Source organism: Physcomitrium patens, chromosome 13 (genome assembly GCF_059467195.1).
Source record: "Physcomitrium patens ecotype Gransden chromosome 13, ASM5946719v1, whole genome shotgun sequence".
Lineage (NCBI taxonomy): Eukaryota > Viridiplantae > Streptophyta > Bryopsida > Funariales > Funariaceae > Physcomitrium > Physcomitrium patens.
Window position 1 is genome coordinate 17,350,390 of NC_143422.1, and position 13,869 is coordinate 17,364,258.

Consider the following 13,869-nt stretch of genomic DNA (forward strand, 5'->3'; position numbering starts at 1 on the left):
GAATCTTACTTGTTCACCAAGTAGAGGCTTCCATCTCGCGATACATGCAGTTCAGGGTCTCTCGCAGCGATGGGTTCCCCACACTGACGCCATTGACTCTCTCTCACGCGTTCTTCTTTCTTACCTCGTGTGTTGGTGGTTGTCTTGACACAATTTGTAGGTTTTGCGCTGCTCTCTCTTTTACTCTTTCTCTTCCTCTCTTCCATTGCTCACCCTCTCGAATGCGCGATCCCATCGTCAGCAGCATTCTTCTGCAAATTTGCCCACTTCTCCACTGCAGCAGCAGACTTTTCTCCTCTACCGCATAGCCTTTCGGTAACTGTGGCCAATCTCGGGGATATTGTCTCGCACTTATGGACAGAGTTCATCCATCCGTTTGTCTTTCGAACATTCGTCGGATGAGATTCGTTCGGGAGGCTGAGGTTGAACCAAGATTATTTAGTATTGCCATGTACCTTTGGAAACGATATTATTGGTGAAGAAAAATAATTTCGAGAAAATATTGAATCAGCTCCTCACTTTAACTTTCTTTTTACAAGCATCCTGATTTGTCTCTTTATGGTGGATTACAGGATTTGGGGTTTTTATATTGTTATAGGATTTGTGTTGAGTTCTGAGAGAATAATGAAAAGAAAGAAAAGATAGGTTGGTTAATATAGAGCATAGATTATCGAAATGTAAGGGGAGAAAAAGTATTAGAGGAATTTATTTGGATTCACAAGGAAATTGTGGGGTGGGGCATATGATAACACCTAATTGAGTACAGAAACAAATGACTTTGAAGAATTCATTGGCTTTGTCTTCTATCCGAAATTAAATAGGAGTTGAAGATGGATATGTACTCATTACAACTTATATATATATATATATATATATATATCTTTACACTAGTCAAAACCCATGTCATTGGGCATGAGAAAGTTGCAAAATTTAATTTGTGGTTGCTAACTCAAAAATTGACCACTCTTAAAGAAATGTTGACCAAGGAAAAAGAGAAAAAAAGAAGGAAAATAGTATACACACAACAATAGGACCATTTATGTTTCTTTAGTGTTATTGGTAAATACAATTCTTGTAAACTACAATAATTTAAATATCTAAGTTAAAAGAATGTTGTCTTATTTGTGAATATTTGTTGTTCTTTCATAATGTTCAATGAGTAGACTTCTTTATCTCTTTGTCTTATAACTAAGCTTTCTTATTACATAGAATGTATGTCTGTCTGTCTGTATGTATACATACATATGTGTGTGTGTGTATATAGAGTTTGTGAATATCTTTTTTCAAGTAAATTGTGTAAAAGAAATTTAACATCGTTGTTAAGCACTATTTTTGAGATATTAAGATTTGAGTCAGAAGGCATTACCAGCAGAACAGATTAACTACCACAGAATAACCACGACATTTTAAAAAAGACCAATTCATCTCCAAAATACAAAAAATAAATAAATAAACTCACAACATGTTATTCAAATTAAGACAATCTTCTCCATATGTGTAATACCATTTGAAAGTAGAAAACCATATTCCATCATGAATTTATTTGTTCAATCATTCCTTCTCATATACCCATTCATTCCTATGATCTTAGATTCTATGGACATGGGGAGATAATGATGTTGCTATTGTTTCGAAGAAGAGACCAAAACTTTTTGAACATGGACACAATGATGCTCTAGGGGGCACTGTTGTGTAGCGAGAGGGGACCATGAGAGCAGATGCATTGTGCACACATTTTGTCCAATGAATAGTAAATGTTCCATGGTAGACTTAGTAGTTGATCCTTTTACTATTAGTGTGTGATGGAACAATTGCCATGGGACATCACATTTATTAGGGTTTTTAATTAGGATTAGCCACTAACTAAACAACTAATACAAAAGGTGACTGTGTAGCCAGGTTGATCATAGCCTCATAAGCAGACATGCTGCAGTCAAGGATGGCACATGTGCCAGTAACAACCATGGGGGAAGAGGGCGATTGGAACATTGTAACCTAGTCCACCCCAGATCAAATGGAGTGGTTAGAAGATAATGCGAACCCGGCTGAAATTGCAGAAACCGAGATATAAACAACACTTATACGAGGATCGCCAAAATTTCAAGGACCAGAACCATTCGGGTTTAAAGCAGTTTGGGTTGACATTGATCTGAACCAAGGCCAAACCTCGCGCTCGGCCTCCATGGACACGAACAGACATAGTTTTCAGGGATTTGTGGGAGCATTGTGTCTTGCTCACTTAGGCGGGCACGAGCTGAGATCAGAAGGTACTTTATAATTCCATGGCATATCAACAAGAGTGATGCGCAGAACAAATCGGGGTATAGCAGCGTATTTAACCTCCATATTCACGGCATGGTTAAGAAGGCCGGGGATTATAAACAAATTAAAAAATTCCCCTCCTTAGAATCAAAAGTCCAATAAAACCATTCTACGCAGGAACCAACAACTGGAGGCACCGAGAAAGTAGCGCTCCCTTCGATTCATACAATAATAAGGAAATGGATGGCTCTTAGAACACATCGAAGATAGATCCCAAGATTAGTTCCTCCACGCCCTCCTCTCTGATTCTTGAAAATCGACATCCTAATGTAGAACATACGTGGTCTAAATGATCCAATGAAAATTAAAATTGTAAAGAATTACTTCCGCCAACATCTGCACAGGGTGGACGTTCTTTATTTACAAAAATAGAAACTGAGAGGAGTTAAATTAGCGGGTTTAAAAAACATGATATGGCGGGGAACAAGTTTCTTTAGCCAGGATGCGGCAGTGACGTATAACCACAACGCGGAGGATGCGAGTGCTGGTAGCGGCGGGGTGTCTATGTGGATCATCCCCCGCTTGGCACATTCAATAACATCTTCAGTTGAAACGAGGTCTAGAAGACCACATTGGGTGAGACTCAAAGGGACTCCCAGCAAGGGCACTGCAATACTCAATGTCTACAGTCCACATACTACGCGAGAGAGGTGCAAGTTGTGGAACAAGCTGCTATTTGCACTATCCATAGACTGCCGGTGGGTAGTCACGGGTGATTGGAACTGTGTAAAACATGCGAGGGATAAATCCAATGTCTATGGAATTGTCATATCAAGGGAGAAACAAAGAATGTTTACCGCACTCAAAAACACACTACAGGTCAAGGATAACTTCCCAACGGCGAATACAGTGCGGTACAGCTGGGATAACAGAAGAAGGAACGGGAATTGCACACTAACTCGGCTGGACAGAAACAACTGTTTCATATCACCGAGCGACAACACAACGGGTACTGAATATGAAATCCATGGAGACAGAATATTCTCAAATCACTTGGGGGTGTGGAGGCGGATCAACCACCAGCCAACACCAAGTTGCAAATCCGCTCATGTCATGAAAGCACAAATTTTGAATACGGCAGAAATACCAAGCACAAATTTGGAGCATATGGCAAGCGCACCCAAATCTGCCTTTCATTGGAAAGCTTCGCAGATGCACAAAGACGTACCGCAGTTATTGTATCACCATAGCCGTCGCACAAAAGAGGGAAAGGAACCAGCTATGTAAGGAGCTCACAGAAGTATTGGAGGTACTTCATTGGGACCCTAGGGGTGCGGCCCGATAATTGAAGTTGGCCGATTGTTCAGACCAAGTCCACAGACTCAAAATCCAGAAGGCATAGGGAAAAAGCGTACGCTCAAGGCTGAAGTGGCAGAGACTTGGGGACCGTTGTACGTCGGAATTTTTTCAATCAAACAGAGAACGACCTGCCTCCTTGCAAATCACAGAATTGGAGGATACATATGGCCAGTTGCATAATAACTAGGACATCATGGCGTACATATGTTAGAATTTTTATTGGAACTTATACCAGGCTAGGCCACCCACAAAAGAAACTAGGAGGGCAAGCCCGCTAGAAATGAATGGCATTAGGGGCAGCCTAGATCCGGATTCTATTCAAAAATTACAAAAGCCTCTCACAGTAGCAGAAATTACAACGGCATTAAATGAAATGTGTGTAGGAAAGTCACCAAAACTGGATGGAATGATTTAGGAGTTTTACAAGGAATTTTGGAACATAATTTGAGTTGAATACTTAGCTATGCTAGAAGGAAGCATTATGCAAGGGCGCCTTCTCTTAGTGTCACAAAAAGAATGGTAGTGCTATTCCACAAAGGAGAGCAAGGGCACCTTCTCTTAGTATGACAAAAAGGATGGTAGCGCTATTACACAAAGGAGAGCAAGGAGCAACCTTACTAATTGGAGGCCAATCACTCCTCTTAAAATAGCCTACAAGATTTATGCCAAAGCACTTTAAATTTGGCTCCAACAAATACTAACAAAAATTATTAGCAAAGACCAATTGGCCTTCTTATCCAAGAAATTCATACTTAATAATATAATTCTTACTTATGAAATAATATTGTGGGCAAAAAAGTCCAAGCAACCACTACTCTTTCTAAAACTTAACTTCTTGAAGGCATATGATATGGTGGAGTGGTATTTTCTATTTCAAATAATAGAAACAATAGGTTTTTCTAATGAATTCAATTGCATGGCTTGACTTTCCTTTCTTGATACTTGTACCTATATTAAAATCAATGGATTTTAGAATTATTTAAATAGAAAAATGAATAAGACAAGGTTGCTACTTGGTTCTATATATATATATATATATATATATATATTTTATCATTGAGGCCAAAGTTCTTAATACAATGATCATAGAGAAGATTAATAATAGTACTATCAAAAACAATGAGATTCTAATTGCTCATAAATAATAATTTAGGCTCAATATGTGGATGATACATCATTGGAATCATTAAAGAAGAAGGTAGTATATAAAACACCAATCACACACTTGAAACATTTTGTGGGGTTTAGGTTTGAAAATAAATTAGGCTAAATTAAATGAACATTGGAATAATAGTCATGAATTAAATCGTCCAACTTGGACAAATTGAATGGAGATTAAGTAAACATAGAAAAGAGAAGTTAGAAAAGTTTTAGAGGTTCTATTTGGTTTCTTTTTCATGGCAAAAGATATGGATATCTTCTTATAAAATAGAATTAATAAAAAACTATATTATTGGTAATCAAGAATGGTCAATACAACAAAAAGAAGAATGGTAGTTAATAGTATTCTATTGTCAATCATATTCTTTTTTATCTTACTATAAAAAGGTACAAAAAATCATAGCAAAAGTTAAAGCTTTATTAGATAATTACTTAGCAAATAGAACAATTCAATGGACTCAGATCAAAGTGACTCAGTTACAATGTTGTCAACCCATCTGAAAAGAAGGTATGAACCTTATTATCTCAATAGATGTAGTAATTGCCTTATTAATCAATTCGATAGTTAAAGCATTAGAACTTAGTGAATCCAAGCTGTATCTTATGTTGCATCATTATTTTAGCCAATGTCAACCTTTTATGTAAGGCAAAAGGCAACCAAGCCTTAAATTCTTCACAAAACCAAAACTCTAAAGTAAAAAAAGATCTTTGGTATAGAATAGGATAGTGATGGTATAAAAAACCTTCATTCTAAAAGTAACAACCTTTCTACCAACATGTTGTGAAGAATAGCTTAAATGTAGCATATGGCACCATTCAAATATTTTTAGTATTGAATTAGGCTTTTTCAAAATAAAAAGTACTAAATTACATAAATGAAGCCTATAGATATATAAAAACTTGTAATTAAAGTGGATTTTTTTGAGCTTCCAGATAGCATAGGAGCAGTTCAATCTAGAACTAACAAAAATAAGGGCCTAAGAGGCATTAGTAGCTGCCCTCTACATCTATTGGCATCCAATCTTCTTAGCAATGAAAGAAAAGTTGAAGAATGATAAATAGTTAGGAATTTTTTAAGACAAGAAGGTCCTCATAGCACATGTTGTATGAAAATTAACCCTCAATTTCCAATTGGCCATACGAACATCATAATTTTAGGTGCCAATGCATGTCAAGTTATTCTTTATGGACACCAAAAAAAATTGCCTTGCAAAGCTATTGTAAGAATAGAGAAATCAACAAAATCATAGATAAAGAAGAATAGAGCAGTATTTAACATTTATCTCAATAATTTTGAAGCAAATCCAAACTGTGTCAAAGGAAAAAAGACTAAAGAAGCTACTCATCTACTTGTGGTATGGAAGGATGGACATATTGGTATGAGATCCAAGGTGCCTTTAATAGAAGGATAAAACCTCATTTATGAATTACATTGCAAAGTTGGGCCACTTCTTTTTCTAAAAGCAACTTGCAATTCCTAACATAGTAGAAAAGAAATGTAGAGAGATTTCACCATGCACATTCAAACTAAAATGAAACTAAAGTGAACAAATATTTAGGATAAAGAAAGGATTTGAAAGGAGGCAAATTTCTTATAGCTAATTTGGCACCATATTGTAAATATAAACATATGGCAAGGTCAAGTGAGGAAGACAATTGACCGATGTCCTTCAACCTATTTATCAAGAATAAAATAATTTATTTTATGTAGATTTTAGTATTATGTTTTAGCTAAACAAGCATGGCATTGGGAGATTGACATCTTTCATTTGCTCATAATTGACCTCAAACTAGGTCAAATCTTCTTTTGAGTGACAATGAACCAAACAATAATAATAGACTAAAATATAGATATCAACCAAGCAACAATGAGACAAATATGAACCAAAGAATGTACCTCTTGCACTTTCATCCTTCCTGCAAATATTACATCTTTGCTTACTACATCTCATAGAAGTTCAAGAAGGCAAGTCATTTGTAGCTATTAATCCATGGTGTAGTAATATCAATATTGTAGATAAAAAAAATGATATTGCATTTAATAAGATATATTAAATGAAGAAATAAATCTATTAAAAGATATATCTTTATAACATTGATTATAGAAGAAATATTTGAAATTAAATCCAACATATATATATATATATATATATATATATATATATATACTCAACAAAATAGATGAATATATTGAGCTATTTTGTACAGAGTGATGTAAGAACAATGTTATAGAAATGTGAAATTACAACAAACTTATTTAAAATTTAATTAATCCTATTAATAGTTTTATATATAGATTTTAATATAAGTTCTTATACCTCACTAGACTTGGTTGGGTGATTATATACTAACCTATTATAATAGAGTAAAATCTTTATTTATGTCAAAAAAAAAAAAAAAAAAAAAAAAAAACTTTTGAAATATGAGATTTTTTGAATGGAGTATAAAAAGAGATAGCATAAAGATTGACAAGAATAAATTATAAATCAATTGAAAGTTTTTTTAATATATTCCATGAAAAGATAAATTAATTTATTATTTAGGTTTATATTAATTTATGAATGATATCATATCACACTAATTGAAGTAGTTATTTGTTGATACTATTTGATAATCTTAATGTGACCAAAATATCAATTCAAATAGAAATTAGGATTTAATCAAGACATTGGATAAATGAATTACTTAAAAAATTATTTAGTTAAAAATAATATTTTAGCAAATAAAATATTGATATCAAAATATAATATCAAAATAATTTGTATTGGCATTAAATCAAGAATTATATGGTATTTTATGCAATTATTTACAAAGAATATTATAATAAATTTAACAAGATGATATCAAATGAAATTACAAATACAATAACAAAATAAGATGCCAAATTGGGTGTAATGATAAAAACTACAACAATAAGTGAAATTATAAAAGACGCTCTAATATCTCTTACTTGTTCATCCTAATACAACTAATTCTTTTTAATTTAACAAAAACAAAGCTAATTTTTATATTATAGATCTATATAATTAAGATTAAAAATATTTATATTCAACTACTAATCTTGATGTAGTATTACATCTCTATAACATGAAAATACATTTATCAGCTATGCAATATCAAGTAATATTATAAATATCATGATACTCCAATGCATGAAAAGACTCAAGAATAATGATTTTTCTTTATAATGTAATTAAGCATATATCAAAAATATATATTATATTAGATCTAAATAAATTGTGTACTTATAAATACTAATATCAATTAATTTTATTAAAAATAAAGCTATAATACTTTCTATAAGATGTTATAATTTTTAACAAATTCACTCATAAGTGCAAAGATTAACAACCACATCAAAATAAATCATATTTAAGAGTAAAAATGTATTATATTAATATCTTTTATGGTAATTTAAGCACAAAATATTTCTACACATGTAACTTACAACAATTAAGACAAAAAAACATAATTCAAAAGATGATGAATTGATGTTAAAGATATTTTATTATAGCATTAAAAATTATAATACATCTCTAATGCAATAAATGTAAAATTATATTCACTTATTACGATAGAAAGATAGAAATAATTTATAGTATTTTATTGTGGAAGTACAAGATTTATTTTTAATAAATTGAAGTTGAAAAATTATTTATATATAGATTTAAAACTATTTTTTTAATAACATAAATATGATGTTAATGATTAAAATAATAAATATAAATAAAATAAAAATAATTAATTTAATCATGTATTTATTTAATTCTTTGATGTGATTATTTCATTCTTATTCATAGTATTGTTTTGTTGTACTCCTCTACTTATATTAGTTTTTTACTATGTTATTTTAGATTTTTTAACTAATATATTTTAGTCTTGTAATATATATTTTTTGTAGATAAATTTATGGAAGTTATAGTTCTTTTGCAAAGACAAGGGCCAACTTTCAATTGAGTTGGCATTGAGTTTGTCAAACTATCAGAGTAAAATCAAATATAAATGTTTGCAACCAATTAAGAATTCTTTAACAAAAAATTCACCTCCTCCAGTAATTTTTAATATCCTTTTATATGTTTATTTTTTTAAAAAAATGAATAAAACAGTCTTTAAGAAATTATAGCCCAATTATACTTTTCATTTCAGTTTGAAAATGTTTTTCTAAAGTACTAAAAATACAAATTTAAAATATTTTATTTGAATTCATTGCTAGAGATTAGATTTGAAAAAATAAAAATAAAAATAAAAAAATATTACAACACATTCTAGATAATACAGTTTTAATTGAAAAGATCAAATATCAAGATCACTCTTTTAAAAAAAAATATATTTTTAAGTGAGACTTTATAAAAATAAACCACATAAATTTGGAATTTAATATTAAAAAACTGAAATCTTTTGGTTTTTTCTTCTATTTTATTTAAACAAAAAAGTAAAATTTTTAGAATAAAATCTAAAATTGAATATCAAAATTTTTATCTCTTCAAAATTTATAATTCAAAGAGGAGATAGACAAGAATAATCAATAGATTTTTTTTTTATTTTTTTATTTTTTATTTTTTTATTTTAAATTGGAGAGAGGTATTCAACTTTAATCATAAATTGGCCTTGTATTAAATACTCAATAAAAAACTACATTATTTAGAAACAAATATCAATTATTTATCAATCAATATAAAATTGAATTAATTTATTTTTAATTTAAAAAACACAAAATTTAAATGGATATAAAAATCATCAAATATTTTGATTAATTTCTATCTAAACTTAAAATAGAAAAAAAGCTACAAAATAGTCATTCTATTTCTCTAAAATTCAATAGACTAAGAAATATAAATAAAATTGAATACATTAAGAAGAATTGAATCTATTTTTTGGTACAATTTTTAAAATATATGTAGACATTTTAATGATTTTTTACTTTATTGATCAAAGAGTAAAAAAACAAACTAAACTTTTAGTCTTCTATACGACTTAATTTAACTAGAGGTAATTTGGTGGTCAATCATGTAATTTTTGCTGCTATTTTTTTAATTTTATTATAGTTTTAAATTCTTTGAACTTATAAAAGCTATAAAAATATTAGCTATAAATTTTCTATGGTCAAGAAAAAATATATAGACGAAAAAAATGAAAATGAATAATACATGTCTTAATCAAATTGATTTTTCAAGTCTTCATTAAAATATCTTTAATAAAATGAGTGAGCTATAATCTGAATTGAAAGAAATTGTGAGGTAAAGCTCATTTCTACATAAGAATTTATAACATCTATAAAGTAGTTAGAATAAGTATTACTCAAGATTATTCATCAAGTCTTAATTAGAATATTTATATGCTTTAAGATTTGAAAATAAATTATATGGCCTACAAATTTTTTTATTTATTTTTAAATATAACTTATTAAATAATTTCTATAATAAAATAATTAATTTGATTTAACATGAAGAAATTTTAAAATTAATAGATACCTTAATATCAAAAGCAATTATAATTTTTTTACAAGATTTAATTATATCAAATAAAAATTTAGTAATAAAAAAATATAATAACATAAAATAATAAAAATAGCCATAATTAAGATTTTACTTTTTTTTAGAGAAGAAAGGTATTAAAATTTTATTAAGTCAATAATCATATTATTAAGTTAAAATATAACAATAAAAACCTTTGAAATTTGAATTCTAAAGCTGTATGAGATTATATAGTAATAAAAACTTTAAAAAATAATTTATTATTATTAATATATCATAAAACATAAATGAGTAAATAATAAATAAAAAAATCTTTAATAGATTATAAACTAATAAAATATATATATATATATTAGATATATTATTTAAATTTTAGATTTTAAAAACTTGTATCTATATACTTCAAATCTAATTATTTTATGTTTATTGTGGCTAGAGAAGTATAATTCTAAAATAGATTGAAATTCTTCTAACCTTAATTCTTTGCATAGCCTGATAAAGATCTTTTTAGAAAGTCATAAATTTTGTATAAGAAAATTCTAATTAGTAACAGGAAGAGCTTTCATGCATGTCACAAAAAAATAAATCACCTTTTGTTATATATGCCACATTGATTTCTAGTGGTAGAAAGACTTCAAATAATATTCCAAGCTAATATCAAGATTATTAAGAGATTCTTAAAAAGAAGAATGTAGATACTTTTTTAAAGCATTGGTCTTATGATTGCTCAATTGACCTTCAAGAAGAAGCTTAACTACTATTTGGACCAATTTATAATTTATCAAAAAATTACTTGGATGAATTAAAGGAATATATCAAAGAGAAACTTGCTAAAAATTACATATATTATTGAGAATCTTTAGTTGAAGCTCCTATCTTTTTTTCAAAGAAAAAAATTGATCATTGCAAATGTCTAAGGATTATTGAAGATTTAATAAGATTACCATCAAAAATAGATACCTCCTATGCTTGATATTTTGACTTCTTGATCAATTGAATGAAGATAAGATCTACATCAAAATAGATCTTCAAAGAGCATACAATCTAGTACTCATCAAAGAAAGAAATGAATAAAAGATCATGTTTCAAATCAAGTATAGGTATTTTGAATATAATGTCATGTCTTTTGGACTCATGAATATGTCAATTACTTTTTAACATCTAAAAAATGATGTCATTTAAGAATTTTTAGATGATTATTATTTTCTATTATATAAATAATATTTTCATCTATTCTAAAATTATAAAAGAGCATGAACTTTATATTTGTAGTAAGTTACAAAACTTTAGAGATGCAAGAATATATGCCAAGGTATATATATATATATATATATATATATATATATATTATACTATTCAAGTTAATATCTTGAAATACATCATTTCAAATAATGGCCTTATGATGGATCCTAAGAAAGTTCATACTATCATGAATTAGAAGATTCCAAAAATAATAAAAGATGTCCAATATTTTTTAAGATTTTCCAATCATTATTAAATCTTCATCAAAAAATTTTCTTATATTATGGCTCTACTTATATGTTTGACATATAAAGAAAAACTTGAGTGGAATAAAGAAGCCATAGCATCTTTTGAAGCTTTGAAGATAACTTTTATTTTTGTGCCAATCTTGTATTATATTGACTTATTTAAAGTATTTTTATGGATTTTATGACAAAACTTTAGTCTCAAGTTTTTATAACTTTATGTTTTTAATAGTGGATTATTTCATTAAGATGGCACATTTTATACCATGTACAAAACCTATTACAAGTGAAGAAATAAGTTTTTTTTAATAATATCTATTATTGTTATAAATTACCAAAAAATATTATATTGAATAAAAAGACTCAATTTATATTAAATTTTTTAAGAACCTTTTTCAAGATTTTGAAGATAGGCATAAAATTATTTTTAGCTTTCTATCTTCAAATTGATAGATAAATAAAGCGCATAAATAAAGTTTTGGAATAATATTTGAGATGTATCATCAACTACTAAAAAGATGATTGAATAACTCTTTTACCACTAATAGAATTATTTTACAATAATAAAATATATTTATCTATTCAAAAAATACTTTTATTTATTAATTATATTTATTATCCATAAATTAATATTTTTGACTTCTTAAAAGTTATTAATCATGTAGCAAAAGATTTGACAAATTATTTATTAAAGTTATATACTATAATAAAGGCACAACTAAAAGAAGCTTAAGAATAACAAAAGATTAATGTAGATACTTATTGCAAGGAATAACATCAATTTCATATTAATAATAAAATATAATTATTTTATCACAATATTAAGACTATTTTTTTATGATAAATTAGATTATTATAGACTTTAACTATTGAATACTGATCATACATATTTTATGTGTCTTCTTTCGAGCCATATAAGATAATATTTTTTCTAGAAAGAAGACAAATGTCACTTTTTTCTATAGAAGTAGATAATAATCAAGAATTTGACGTAAAAGAAGTTTTAGACTCAAGCTGATGCCAATTTAGGTTTAAATATCTTATTCATTGGTGTGGATATGATATTAGTAAATGTACATTGGAGCCAACAAAGAATCTTATAAATATAGCAAAGAAGATAAAAACTTTTTATCAACAACATCTACAAAAATTAAGATATTTAGTCAAATAATTTTTTATTAAAAAAGAAATGAGATTTAATGAAGATTGCATTCTATCTTCTATCCTTGTTTGTGGTTTTTTTTTGTATTACTAATGACTTAGACAACCAACAATCAATAGATTCAATTCAAAAGCTATTATTTTTGGAATTGTTGGATAAGATATTACAATTATTACAACTTTTAAGATAACATAATAGAGATGAAGACCTTTAAGAATGACATATTCTTCTTTAAATAAATGGTAAGATACAACACATTTGTTATTATAATCTTAGAAGAGACTTTTAATATTAAGTGATTTTATTAGAAATAGAAATGATCCTTAATGGTTTAAAAAATATTTTATTTGAAGATAGTTATGAAGGCCTCAATAATAATTAAATATCAAGGTAGTTTTTTATCCCAAAATCGAATATTATTGATGGCTAAGAGGACCTATTAACTACCTTGGAAGAGATCACAAATTAGAATATATGAAAAATATAATTTATTATATTATAGAAGCTTTATAAATGTGGTTTTATCTTTATAAGCATCTATAAGTGATTGGTAGGTTGAAAACTTGACCAAGAAGTTAGCCACATATTGCACATTATAGAAAAATTAAATATAATTCATGCAAGTTAGCCACATATTGCACATTATAGAAAAATTAAATATAATTCATGCAAGTTAGACACATGTTTGAGGTCTTTTAGAGCATCACCTCATAGCTCCTAATTACATAGCATATATAGAGGCAAGAGTAAGGCCTTCTTCACTCTTGTTAACTCTTTTCATGCTTCTAGTTTAGTTTTAAGAATCATTAGTTTTCTAGTCTTTGGCAATAGTCATTCCAATTTCTTCTTGAATATACATACTTTCTTATTTCTATTTTTTCATCTATCTTTGATACATATTCTACTTATTTATATATATTTTTTGAATTCTTGTCCTTCATATTTTTATAGAATCCTTTGATGA